The 13,211-nt window shown below is 38.3% G+C and overlaps 1 protein-coding gene across 9 annotated transcripts in view; it reads left to right on the top strand.

Annotated features, from left to right (window-relative positions):
• The window catches only part of ENOX1 (ecto-NOX disulfide-thiol exchanger 1), a 364,143-nt gene that overhangs the window by 201,613 nt on the left and 149,319 nt on the right, over positions 1 to 13,211 (top strand). The gene's annotated exons all lie outside the window — the stretch shown is intronic.

Below are 13,211 nucleotides of genomic sequence, written 5' to 3'. Positions count from 1 at the left end.
TCTCTCAATATTCTGCAAACTTCCTGTTTGACTGGAAGCTCTCCTCCTGAGAAATCAAATGAAGACTTTTCTATCTTACTTACAAGATGTTATCTCCCTTTTGATCTGGCTATTTATGAGATCTTCTCATCAACATAGTCCAGAGAGAGTACTATAGAGTACAAAGCACCTTTCTGACATCATCCCACGTCTGAAGTGCCAGACCCTCTGTTTCCTAAAATTCAAAGAAATCCACTTTTTATCCTTCACTGTATCTAAATTTATCAAAACAACAGAAGAACCTCTTCCTTTTTTTCAGGAGATTTTCAAATGCTACTACTAGTAAAAATTTCACTCCACAGTATTGAAGAAGGTGCAACAAACTTAAGGAATAATTAGTAAAAGACATAGAGAAATCAGGAGATGAGAATTTTCTATCTCTAGAACAGTAGCTTGTTTTAGTTGTGTCTATGATCTCTAGGACAGAGAGCTTTTATTTGGGCTGAGTCTTTGCTGCGTACAGCAGCAAGCTTATATTGAAACTTCAAGTTAGTAATTTAGCTTGAGTTGTCTGAAAGCTGGAATTTTGTATAGGTCTGCATTTCTTGCAGATGTCTGTCACATACAGCAAATGTTGCTGGCTGACTGCCCTCAAAATCACAGGGAAAAAATAAGATCCTTGAAAAAGTGAAATACTAATGACTTACAGCCACTTCATATCTAATAGCTAGTGAATGCACTTCTTGCTTGAGAGGAATAGAAACACGGAAGCTTGGAGTTGGCTTAGTGGAGGGAAGCTTTGTGTTGTTTTGGAAGGAATACTTGCAAATTCTCTATTTGGTAGTTGACTTTTAAAATGCAGTCAAATCAGTATGTGATGATAACAGAAATAATTGTATTATTCTAAATTTGACTCAAAATATGTATTTCATTGGACAAAAAATAACAAATTATTCAGAAAATATACTCCAATGTGCTCTGCTGGGTTTCAGTGTCTCCAGAGAACTTAATTTTATGGCTATCAGCTTGCCTTAAAGCCCCAGAATATGTGATTCACAATCTCACCATCCGATTAGTTCATGTTTCTGTTTGGAAAGTGAATCAATTTCTGGATCTGATGTGTGTATAAACAGTTTCTTTTTCCTTAGAGTCTCAAGGGAAATTATGAAATGTCAGAGAATAAAGGTACACAGAGATATAGATGAATTCCAGTGCTGAAAGTTGAAAGTTAAGATGTATCTAAACATTAGAACTTTAATAAGAATTCAATGATCAGTGTTTTGCCAGCGATGTGACAATGTGCTCTCTCTCACTTACCAGCTATTTGTACACACTGTACTTTGGTCACTGGGTGCAGTAACCAGGTAAGAACAAAATACTTGGCAAATTAAATCTAAAGATTTCCACTCCTGCTATAGAACAGATAGATGTAATGTACCTCTTCATCTTAAACCAAATTATGTACCAGGACATTTAGATACTTATTTCTGAAGACATCATGTATAATGTCTGATATCATAAGGACTGAAATGCTTAAATTCCAATTATGAAAAAATCTTTAAACGGAAAGCAGAGATACCTGAACTAAACAGCTCTGTGATATACCTAATCTTTCCCCTCCTGCTGCCTTTCTTACTGCTCATTCAAGTACACATGTAAAAGAAGGACTTGATCAAAAGTCTACCTTTGAAGTAGATGATAATCTGTCAGCTGGCTTGGCCACTGCTTGGACATCACCTGTGTGTTCTGTCTTTGTAACAAACACTTCAGAGATTTCTTGAGTGGTGATGGAGCATATGACATGCATGATGGAACTGAGACAACTGAGCCTGTTTGGTCTTGTTTGTTACCTTCAGCTGTTATCTTCTGCACACTCGTGGAGCTGTGTCTTTTGCACAGCATGCCTTTGCAGTAGCTTTGCCACAAAAGGTTTCACAAAAAGAATTTTGAGGAAAGACGTAAATGGTATCTTCAGGATCTGAATGTTGTCTTCAGCTGTCTAATGGGGATATAAGGAAGCCCCCTACCAGATGTTCCTTGTAAGGGGAAAGTGATAGGAGAGGAAATGGACACAGATTGCAATGTGGGAAATCCTACTTGGATATTAGGGGGGAAAAACCCAACCAAAAAAAACAAATCACATGTGTGTAATCAAGCATTAGAGCAGGTTGCACTTGGAGATGGTCAAACCTGACAGTCTTGAGCAACCAGATCTGACTTGGTCACACCTAGAGCAGGCAATTGTACCAAGTGACTGCCAAAGATGCCTCCCAGCCTGTGCTTCTATGAATTCTGTTCTTTTTATGTAGTTTGCTGTTTTCATCTAACTCTTAAATAAAGGAGAGATGTTCTGTCTGTTTCAGAACCTACTGGCTTTTTTGTTATTTACTTACACAGATGAGAAATGGAAAGGTTGCTAAAGAAATTATTCAGTGAACTGCAAAACTATATACTTCTCTCTGGAACCATGCATTTTATACATTAGGTTTATAATACCCAGTAGAAAACATGTGCTGAGAGCTCACTGATTTTATGAGCTGAGATATCTGTATCCATAAATGAGATTTATTTGCAGTGTTTTCCTCTCTTTTCTTTTTAATGAACAAAACAAATGAAAGTATTCTGTGGTTGTTTGGAATATTAAAACATGCCTGCTTTCATACTGAAAATAAGATCAAGTCTAATAAATGTAATTATTACCACTGATAGGTCTGCTTTTCCATATAAATATAAGCATTTCTTCTTGCTGTTTCTAATAATCTACATCTGACAGGATGCATGTCTTTGGTACAGTGTGCTTTTGCAATACTTTTGCCCCAGAAGATTTTCCTTGTCAAGTTATTAAAGTCAAGACTTTTAAAAACTCTTGTCAAAAACTGAGAATTAAAACTGGTTTTGTTTGAAATACAATTATGTTTTAAGCAATTTTTCAATTAAGTAGCCCTAGCATGCCTTTTCAAATTAAGAAGTTACACATTTCTACTTGAAGTTTATTTTTTCCACTTTTAAGTAGAGAATTTATTAACTTTTTAAATGCTGCAACATGAAATGTATTATGAGCTGAAACTCTGGTCAATAAATTTGGCTTGATTTAGTATGGTTAAACAGACTTTGTATGCCAGAATTTCTTATAGCATGGAAGAATGATCTCTTATTTAGCACACAATATATTTTATAGTATAGTATAGAAAAAATAGGATATGTTTATGGAATATGTACATACAGAATACGAAAGCTAGGTCTTATATGGTTGCTGTGTTTTAATCTATGTGGCAGCTAAGCCTCACAAATCCCCTCACTCCCTCTCCCTGTGGGATGGGGGAGAGAGTTGGGTTAAAGTGAGAAAATCCTGCACTGAGATAATGGCAATTTAATAGGTAAAGCAAAAGCTGAGCACACAAGAAAACCTGAACACGGAATCCATTCACCACTTCCCATGGGCAGGCAGGTGTTCAGCCATCCCCAAGCAGGGCTCCATCACATGTAATGGGGATTTGGGAAGACAAACGCCATCACTCCTAACATTCCCTGCTTCCTTCCCCTTCCCCCAGCTTTATATGCTGAGCATGACACTGCTCAGCATATCATGGGATATCCCTTTGGTCAGCTGGGGTCAGCTGTCCCAGCTGTGTCCCCTCCCAGCCCTTTGCACACTCCCAGCCACTCTCTGTTGGGGTGAGAAGCAGAAAAGGCCCTGACTCAGTGTCAGCCTTGCTCAGCTGTAACAAACACATCCCTGTGTTATCAACACTGTTTTCTCAGCACAAATTCACAAGTCGGCCTCATACTTGCTACTGTGAAGAAAAATAAAAATTAACTCTATTCCAGCCATAGTCAGCTCAATGGACTTCAAGATCTCTGTTCTGTAATAAAAGTCTGGAAACAGGACAAACCTGTCTCATGAAAGAAAATAAGAAAAACATGAAATTTCCCTGATTCTTTAGATCTAACTGGGTTGCAGTCATGACAGGCACTACAGTAGCCCTGCTTCCAGGTATGAAACAACCTGGGGAGTGAATGAGGGTGCAAAACTTTAAACTGCAAAGGAAGTTTACATTATTTTCTAAAGCTAGCTATATCTCAATTAAAGTTTCTGTCCTTCTCTGAAAAACAGAGTAGAAACTAGCACAGAACCAGGGTAGTTTAACACAAATACTATATATGGGGTTTTTCTGCCTACCACATCATCTTACGGGTATAGTCAAAACATATGGCTTAACAACTAGTTTTTTCCTTTTCATCTGGGACAGGTTTTGCACATTTCTGCCTTCTGGGGAAAAAGGAAAGAAATCCTATGAAAACTAATGTTTCTTGCAAGAAATATGTACAGTAAAGACCAGATGGATTTCATCACTATTATTTACTTAGCCAGCAAGGGCTGTTTATCCATACAATATACAGATCATTGAAAGCTTATAAAAGACAATGAAAGAGTTGTGACCAAATCAGTTAAGTTTCACTCTTACTTTCTGAACACTGGCTTTCTTGGCTACTGAATAAAGTTTTTGAGGAATAAAGCTTTGGCTTCACAAATCAATATGTATTGTATAATTTAATGGTAAGCAGCCAAGATTGTAATTTTTGAGAAACCAAAACAATTTGTCTTCTTCCATGAAAGTTTCCTGAATCATTTTCATGACAAAAGCATTGATGTTTTACACACACAAGTTACTCTCGGGCAAAAACTCCTTTAAATTGTATATCATTTTCAGTAGTCTTTCCATTACCTAATTTTTGAGCAAAAAATAGGCACAATTAATTTTTTTGCTTAGAAATATCTAATACCCTAAGTATCTATATGCTTTAATCTCCAAGAAACCATTGCAGAGAATTACAATAGTCTCAAAATATTGTCGTTAGGATAGATGATGATTGACACTTATTCATTAAGACATAATTGATTTCCAAAAGCAGTGGATTTAGATTCCCTTTGAAAGGCTGTTTTTGCCCCATATTAATGAGCAGCAAACTTCAGAAGAGATGCACTTGTGCAAGCTTTTGGTTACACACAAGCATATGTTCTGTGTGAGTTTAAGTGATGCTTATATAGATGTGTGTGCCTCCTGAAGAGGCAACAAGAGAGAATCTTTGCATGTGAAGTGCAGACATAAAACAATAGCTAGGAAAATACCATCTAATTTAATGCACAGTGAGGCTGGGAAATTACTGTCGAGTAAGTGTCATGTAAGCTTGCAATGCAGAGCTAAACCTTGCAGAAATGTATGAAGAGCACTCAGATACAAAATCAAGATAAATATCTCACTTCTGTCCCTGGTTTGCTTGTCAGTCTGTCCTCCTTTCCCTTGCTGCTATTTTACAAGAAGCATCTGCTTTCTAGAGAATGGGGGAAGTTCAGCTATAGCGAGTGTGAGGTTTTATCCACTTTTTAAAATTTGCTAATTCTGTGGATTTGATAATCATCTCTCCCTTATCTGGTCTTTGCTTTTCTATAAAGTTAAATTGGTTCTACTGCTTGTTCTCCAGCTGCAGTGCAGGCTGGCAGTCTGTCCTCAGCACACACCTCCTCAGCACCTCAGGTTCAGGAGTACCCTTCCGAAACTATATGCATATAGTATATTTATATGACTTCTGTCACATGCCATGGAATTCCTTCTGGGGTCCAACACTGCCTTTCAGGAGAAGACAGCTACTAATTATTATTCTGGGGCTGCAGTTTCACCTTGGTGAGTGGCTGCTGTGGTGTTAGGAGCACTCAGCACACCTTGACTTGTTAGAGATGAGAGCTTTGTAACAAGAAATTACACTGCCGGAGAGCAAATTAGTGATTGATGTAAAATGGAGACTTCTCCATTGTAATTGTGCTAGCAAGATATGAGACAAAGCTTAAAGTATAATTTTAACAGTATTTAATTAAGTGGAACAGTAGATTAACCATCAGAGTCCTAACTAAACACATATAGAAGAATTGTAAATTATAAAGGCTCATTTTTCTAACTTGCCTCTGCCATTAGTGACTGACTTGGAGAGGATGTGATTGACTTGAAGCTTATTTAAAATGGCTCAATTTAAAAACTAAATTTAAAATCTTTTCCAATTGTTCTCCTTTGATGCAGGCAGGGAAAGGTGATTCATCTTTTCAGCAGTGCATGGTTCACTGGGTGGGGGGAAAATGACATATTTTATCTGGTCACTGAGATCTTACTGTGTCATTTCACTTGTGTGTAGCAATTAAAGCAAAGCGAACCACTTACCTGACAAATTTAGTCTATTGTTCTTTCAATTAAAGTATTATTACCTCTAGTTTCTATTTGTTTGAGTTGCCTGATGGCAGGTTTCTCTCATCACCTCAGTTGCTGACAAACTGTAATTAGGTGTCCTCATGCACACTGTTAGATGAAGAAGTTGCAGGGATCCGATGCAGTTTCTTTACAGTTTGTTTAATTAACTTTGTGTGCTGGATCCAAAAGATTTGGGGAGCCTGGCCTCCCTTGCTTTGTCAAGCTGTGTAAATCCCATATCAATTATACACCCTATTCTGGAAACAAACAGTGGAGCATACAAGCTTTGAATTTGCATAACTCTTTGTAGGAACCAAACATAAAAGGAGCTTGTATTCAGCCACAATACATTCATTGTTAATTTGAAGTGAATATTTATAACTTTCTTTTTACTATTAGCCTGACACTATGAGCAATTATAGCAGTATTCAGCTAAATATGCCCAGCCTGTGCCTGGTCAGAATTTTCTTTCCTCGTGTTTCTAATACATTTCCTATGCACTATTTTGTCCTTAATGCCTTTACAGCTTGTTTATTGGAAACAGGTTTTTAATTATTTTTCAGCAGTACTGGAGACCTAATTTAATGAGCAATTGTTAGATATACTAGGGAGACACATTCACCTGATTAATGTGATAGTTAACTGAGCAACAAAATTGCCTCATGAAGAAGCAGCTGTACACAGAGTTGAAGCAGTAAAAAAGTTTGAGGGAATGTGAAGAAAATATTTGAGGAGAAATAATTTGAAACAGGATACTGAGCAAGTTGGAAGCTAAGTATAAATACACAGTGTTGGCTTGCTGATTGATTGGTTGGTTGGTTGTCTGTTAGTACATGCATGTGTGCACACATCATGCCCATATTTGTTAGGAGACAGTTTATATAGGCTTGACTGAAACATACTGCATTGGAATGCTGGGATGTTCAAGGGCTGTAGAAAAAGGATGGGTCCTTCAGCTGTGTGTTGGAGATGAAACTGTGCTGCACCCAATGCTTTAATGGCATGCAGTGTTGTCCAGCTTCAGTGCTAATGTGTGCTTTTGGAAACAAGTCTGTCCTTTGAGAAACTGATTTTTCTCAGGGAGAGAAAGGCGAGAGAGAAGAAGTTTGACATTCTTTGTTTGTCAGAGCTCACACTGTCACTGACTTGCTCCTATCAGCAGCATTTGCACTCTCAGTTTGGAAGTTTGTGGTAAACTTAAAGGATCAGACTAACATGATCATCACAGAATTTTAGTACAAGATAGTTCCATTCATGCATTTCAATGTCATTTTCTTCCTCTTTGCAAGCAGCATTTGCAAAGAACGATGGTACAGTGGTAGCTCAGTAGAATCTCATTACTAGATCATCAGGTTTCATTCCTGCAGAGGTCTGTGGCATCTATGGAGAGAAGGGTCCACAAGGGTCCACAGGGGTGACACAGCGTGCACTAAGGCCAAAAAGTAGCAGACAGCTAGAAGAAGAGAATTAAATATGAATGCTAGAGGAAACACAACCCAGCTAGTTTCTCTCGTGTAGTTTTCAACTTGGCTTTGTATGATGGGTATCACTTTACAAGCCTGAAAATACAGAATGTTTCAAAGTCATGGTATATTATAAACCATCCCACTCACAAACTTACTGGACCCCTTATGGCCTAACATAACCCCTCTGGTTTCAAGTTAGTGCTGATGGCTTAGTGTTCCTGGTCACTCACATACTAGTGAGGGCAGGAACATTTTTTTCCAAAAGGAAATGTGAGCTTTTTGTACGGGATGTTGTATTCTTGTTCACATGATTTAAACAGACGAGAGCTATAGCGATTATAAAGAACTCTGGAAAAATGAACTCACTTTCTGTGCATTTACTCTGGGAGCACATATTAGGGAGAAGACTGAAAAGCTCAAATCTAAGTAAAAGTGGGCTGGACACATTACTGGGATTATAAGAGATTAGAAGAAAATAGAGAAGAATGAGAAGGCGATTATTATACAGCTGCTCAGAAGAGGAAAATGCTCCTATGAGTGTCAGACTCTGCCCCACTTTTACTGGTTCAGCTTGTCTCCATTGTAACAAGTAACTTGGACAATTCTTTGCAAAACATTACTTCCTTGCCTTGATAACACGATGGAAATATAAATTACTTTACTTATTATTTGAATGCTTCTTTCAAAGCCAGGAGAGTTGCTGATCTGATGGTTGGAGAATCAGAATAGACTTGAGCAGATCTAGATTAGTTTCAAATTCTTGTCACAGCTTTGCCTTAGAAGATTTTTTGCAGATTTTAACTTCTGTGGTTTTTGTCTGCACCTCATTTTATTCATGTTGTCTGCAGAAAGGAGAGAATGATACTTATATTCCACCCATGCTATCATGCCTTACCAGTTTAGCTGGTGGGATTTTTGGAGTTCTGCATGTCTGTGCCGTGGGTCAGCAGTCCTCCAGCCCTCTCAGACCACACCAGCCCTCTGCGTAAGAAGTTTTTGTCTTTCCTGGCTTGAAAAGAAAGTTCCCTATGATCCTTTGATTTGGGCTGTACTTGCCTTTTTTTATTTTTATATGGTGTGTATATATTCAGATTTCTTGTGTGGAGGACCCATGGTGGTGCTGGAGCCAGCGGGGTGGCTGTGCCAGGCAGCTCTGAGCATGGCAGAGCATCTTGTGGGAGCCTGAAACAGTTCACAGCTCCACAGACTCACTGGGCACCTGCCTCATCTCTGCCTGTTCAACAAATGCTTTAAACATAAACTTGTTCCAGAGTGTTTTGCTACAGATGGGTGATTTCCAAAATGTGCTGATGTGCTCTGCTAGATAAAGATCAGGATTTCTTTCTGGAAGAATTCATTACAGGACAGACACACTGGCATTGCCTGCATTTTTAGGTAAGAGGCTTGATACTTTGCCATTTATATGGCAGCCAAAGTAGACAAAAGCAGAACATACTTTTTAAACTCTTTCCCGGCATATAAATAGAGATTATGTAGTTTTATAGTTTGAACATGTATTATATTTTAATGCTATCAAACTAAACTATATGATGGCATCCACTCCTGCTAAGCTTGCAGGATTATATTTTTCAAACCCAACAAAAGTCATCTGTTGAACTCAACACTGAGGTGTTGAGTCCAATTTTTGGTTGTTTTATTGTGTTTTGTTTGGTGTATTGATTTAGGCTTTGGGGTGTTTGTTTTTTTTTTTTTTTTTTTTAATTTTCCTTATTTAAAAAGAAATCAAAGTAAAATATTTGATTGTGTGTGATCATGTATTCCAACAGAAAAGAGTTGTTCTCCTATTTCTCCTCAGAGTGTTCTTCTATTTTTTATGAAGACCATCCTAAAAAACTGCTGATTTAAAAAAATAGCAAATAATATATTATACTATCACCTTTGAAATATTTGTGAGTTTAATTTCATTTAACAGATGGGCATTTATATGTCTCTGAAACTTGTCATAAATCTAACACTGTGCAGCTAATAAACAGCAACAGGAAAAGCGGTTAATCCAAAGTATGCACACTCAGAGCATCCTGGCCTTCATGTATTAACTTCTGTATAAATGGAAAATTGTCAAGCTTGGACTTCTAAAATGCCTGAGATATAACAGGTTTTGAAGCAAAAGCAGCAGCTGAAGTTTGTAAAAGCAACAGTCTAATTCACGCATGTTTATACACACATACATATATATATTTACAAACACGTGTATGATATGTATGATATGTATTCACACTTGATACAGAAGAATGAATGGCAAAAGTGGTATGCAGTTCCTTTCTGAAAAACTGTCTGCCTTAACTGTTCACCTCTCTTCCTTCACCCTTGTCCTCAGACTAACCAGGGATGTTAGCAAAGCTCAACCCTTCAGTAGCTCATGCTAAAATGAAAACTTGGCATGATTTCCTTTTTTGTAACCGGGGCCCTTTTCACTAATTTGCTTTACACAGATATGATCCTGAGGAGTCCTTTAAAGGGATTTAGATACTTCCCTCCAACTGTCATCCCTTGTGTTTTGTCCAGGTGCACACACTCTGCAACAGTCTCAACAAAGTGGGTTCTTTTGTTTGTTATTTTTTTTCTTTCCAGGACCCAAATATTAACAGTTCTGGTAGGAGGCATGTAACAGAAATGCATTTGCCAAATGGTGCTGCCTCTTTCCTTGGATATGGGAAAACATTTTGTGGAAATGGGAAAACCAAATGAATAAACCCCACCAGTTCCACACGCCTCCTGTCTGCAAGCATCCCCACCTTGGGTACGTGGGCTGTGTTACTGACTCAGGGGAATGGGTTTAGAGGAGCCCTTTGTTGGAATATTGGCAACACATCACTGGACTTGCCGTTGTTGCAGATGGAGCAACTTGCTGAACAGATGGATTCTCAGTTTTCTCAAAGAAAGGGAAGGTACTTGATGTACCACGGTGGGAAAGACGGGAGGGTATTCCAGGCAGATGGAAAGGCAGGAAAGAAGGCACGTTCTGTGCTTTTTTGGGGCACTTGGAGCCTAACAATCTCGTTCTGGCAAACTTGGGAAAGCATAAGCACAGCACTCTGTGAGAGGGCAAAGGGACTGTAACAGATGTGGAGGAAGTTATTTGCACAGAAGCAATGAAAATGAAGGCTGAGATTAGGAAAAGCCAGAGTGTATAACAGAGTATTATGTACTAGGTATGGAAAGGCCTCCTGCCCTTCACCATCAAAGGTGCACTCTATTAAGGCCCAGGACTACTGCCAGAAGAGCATAACTAGAAGAGAGGACTGATTAATATTTTAAGGTCTATTGTGTTGTGAAAGAGGCTAGAGATAAATGTCATCTGCCACTGTGAAGCCAAGGATCCCCATGTTTCTGCAGTGTGTGCACTGGTCTTGTGATGGCACAGTTTGTTCAGTGGCACTGCTCAGATACCGTGTGGCCTCTTTGCTTCTGCTGTTCTTTCTCCCCTCCCCATCTTGCCCCACTTCCATCTTAATTGTTAGGGCAGGATCAGACCTGTATAGCACCCAAGAGCCTGTAAATCTAACTTGAAATCATGTTACCTCATCCAATATTTACTGCTAAAATCTTCATGCAATTTACAAATGCAGCAGGCATAAATGGAAATTGATCATATTTTGGTGTTTTGTGTTAACTCCCTGCAACTTTTCAGTCACTTCATACACCAACACCAGACTTAGAAATATACTTTATCATAGTATAATTTATGATTTAATAACAATGGATGTTTATATTTATTTTTAACTCTTAGCTTAATTAGACATTTTCAGGATCTTAGAATGCAGACATTAAAACTGTTTAGCTATATTAAGGATGCCAAAGGCCTTGGAAATCCAGATTTTCTGGGAAATGAATGTGATAAAGGGCAAAAACGTTATTTCCAAGTGTGATTCACTGATGAAAGCAGCTATGCAGAATTATAATTTTCTTAAATAATGGCTTTGGCTTTTGTTCATAGTCAGGGTTGTGTCTACAGCAAAAGAAATGTCTGAAGTATTTTTCTGAAAAATAAAATTGCCTGGATTACATACCCACTTTTGCATCAATTGTGTTCGATTTTGCAGGACTGAATTATCAGGGAGGCTCTGAGATAAAATGAACAAGGAATCCCATCACTGAATTTTAGTATGAGCATTTTTCAGATTGTTGTGTCTGGATCTCTGCCAAGTTTTAGCCCTATAATAAATTAAGTCCAACCCACACAAAGTAAGGAAATAAAAAAGAAGACCAAAAAAAAGAAAACAAAAACTTCTACACAGCAAAAACACTAGGCATTTTTATGGGGAAACAAGTGGTAAAGAATAATTTATTGGAAAAGTAATTATCTAAAGAGAAGAGTGGGCTCTTCTCTCTAATTCGAAATGATAACATTTTCCAGCCTTACCAAACACAGCAGAGGATCATCATTTTGCTTCACCAATCTGGTTAATTAAAGTTGAGAAGTTGCTTTCCTCTGGTTTTATTTCTCCTGACACCCAATACTCCAGTTGAGCCCACTTCCCTTTGTAGAAAAATCTAATCTGGCTGCCACAGGACCTGTGAAAGTCCCATGGAGGTGATGAACCAGGGTCTGCTTTCTGCATTGTATGTCTGGCTTATTTAATCTCTAGTCACCCTCAGATAATAAATATTTCATATGTTGGACAGGTGAAAGATTTCATTCAGCTGCAGATCTGCTTCCACGGCAACTGATTCTTCTCATTTGAACAGTTTAAATGTGTTGAAAACAGAGCTTTCTTTCTGTTTTTCTCCACTGTGTTTTTATGTGCAATGTATTATTTGTTTTCTCCCTCCTGTCCCTCCTACAAGCAGATACAGAAAAGCCAACAGCATTAGCAAGTAATTCTAAACAATTTATAATCCAAACAAATTCTCTCTTCCAGTCAAAATGGGATGAAAAATGCCATTTCATTTGACAAGCATAGAGTAAATATCTAGAGATATGAAATTTCCCGGGTTAGCATTTATAAATACTCTGTATGCAAAAAATGTATGCAAGCACACTACTACTTTATGCTTTACAGTATGTTTCTCCATTGCTACTGGGTGTTTCCCCAATACCATTGTCCACCAATACAGGGTTGGGTTTGATTTTGATTTTTTGGGGGAGGGGCAGGCAGTATCCTAGGTGTTTCTCTAAGAAAGGTTTCCTTCTCTAAGAAAAGCTTCTAGCAAAAAACTGAAGAAAAATGTCTGCAACCATATCTGATTTCTGCCAATGTTGGTGCTTGTGACAAATCTTCTGGAAGACATCTGCTGCATCCTTTGCATCTTGCAGCAGAAGGAGCTCTTTGGAAACATAGTTTAGCTCATTCTTCCTCTGCACATTTCACACATAGTGGGTAGCTGCTGTCCCTCTTCCTCTCAAGCCATCACCACATCTGGACTCTCTGACACATGCTGTGTTCCATGCCCACCTCCATACTTCTGCATGCATGGCTGGTGGCTTCACAGAGCACTTCCCTTGCCTACCTGCTGAGTCATTTGTAACTTGCTGCCGTGGTGAAATTTTGGTAGATAGGCTCCA

The sequence above is a fragment of the Lonchura striata genome, chromosome 2 (genome assembly GCF_046129695.1).
Source record: "Lonchura striata isolate bLonStr1 chromosome 2, bLonStr1.mat, whole genome shotgun sequence".
Classification (NCBI taxonomy): Eukaryota; Metazoa; Chordata; class Aves; order Passeriformes; family Estrildidae; genus Lonchura; species Lonchura striata.
The sequence above is the reverse complement of the archived record's forward strand: the minus strand, read 5'-3'. Positions and strand labels throughout refer to the sequence as shown.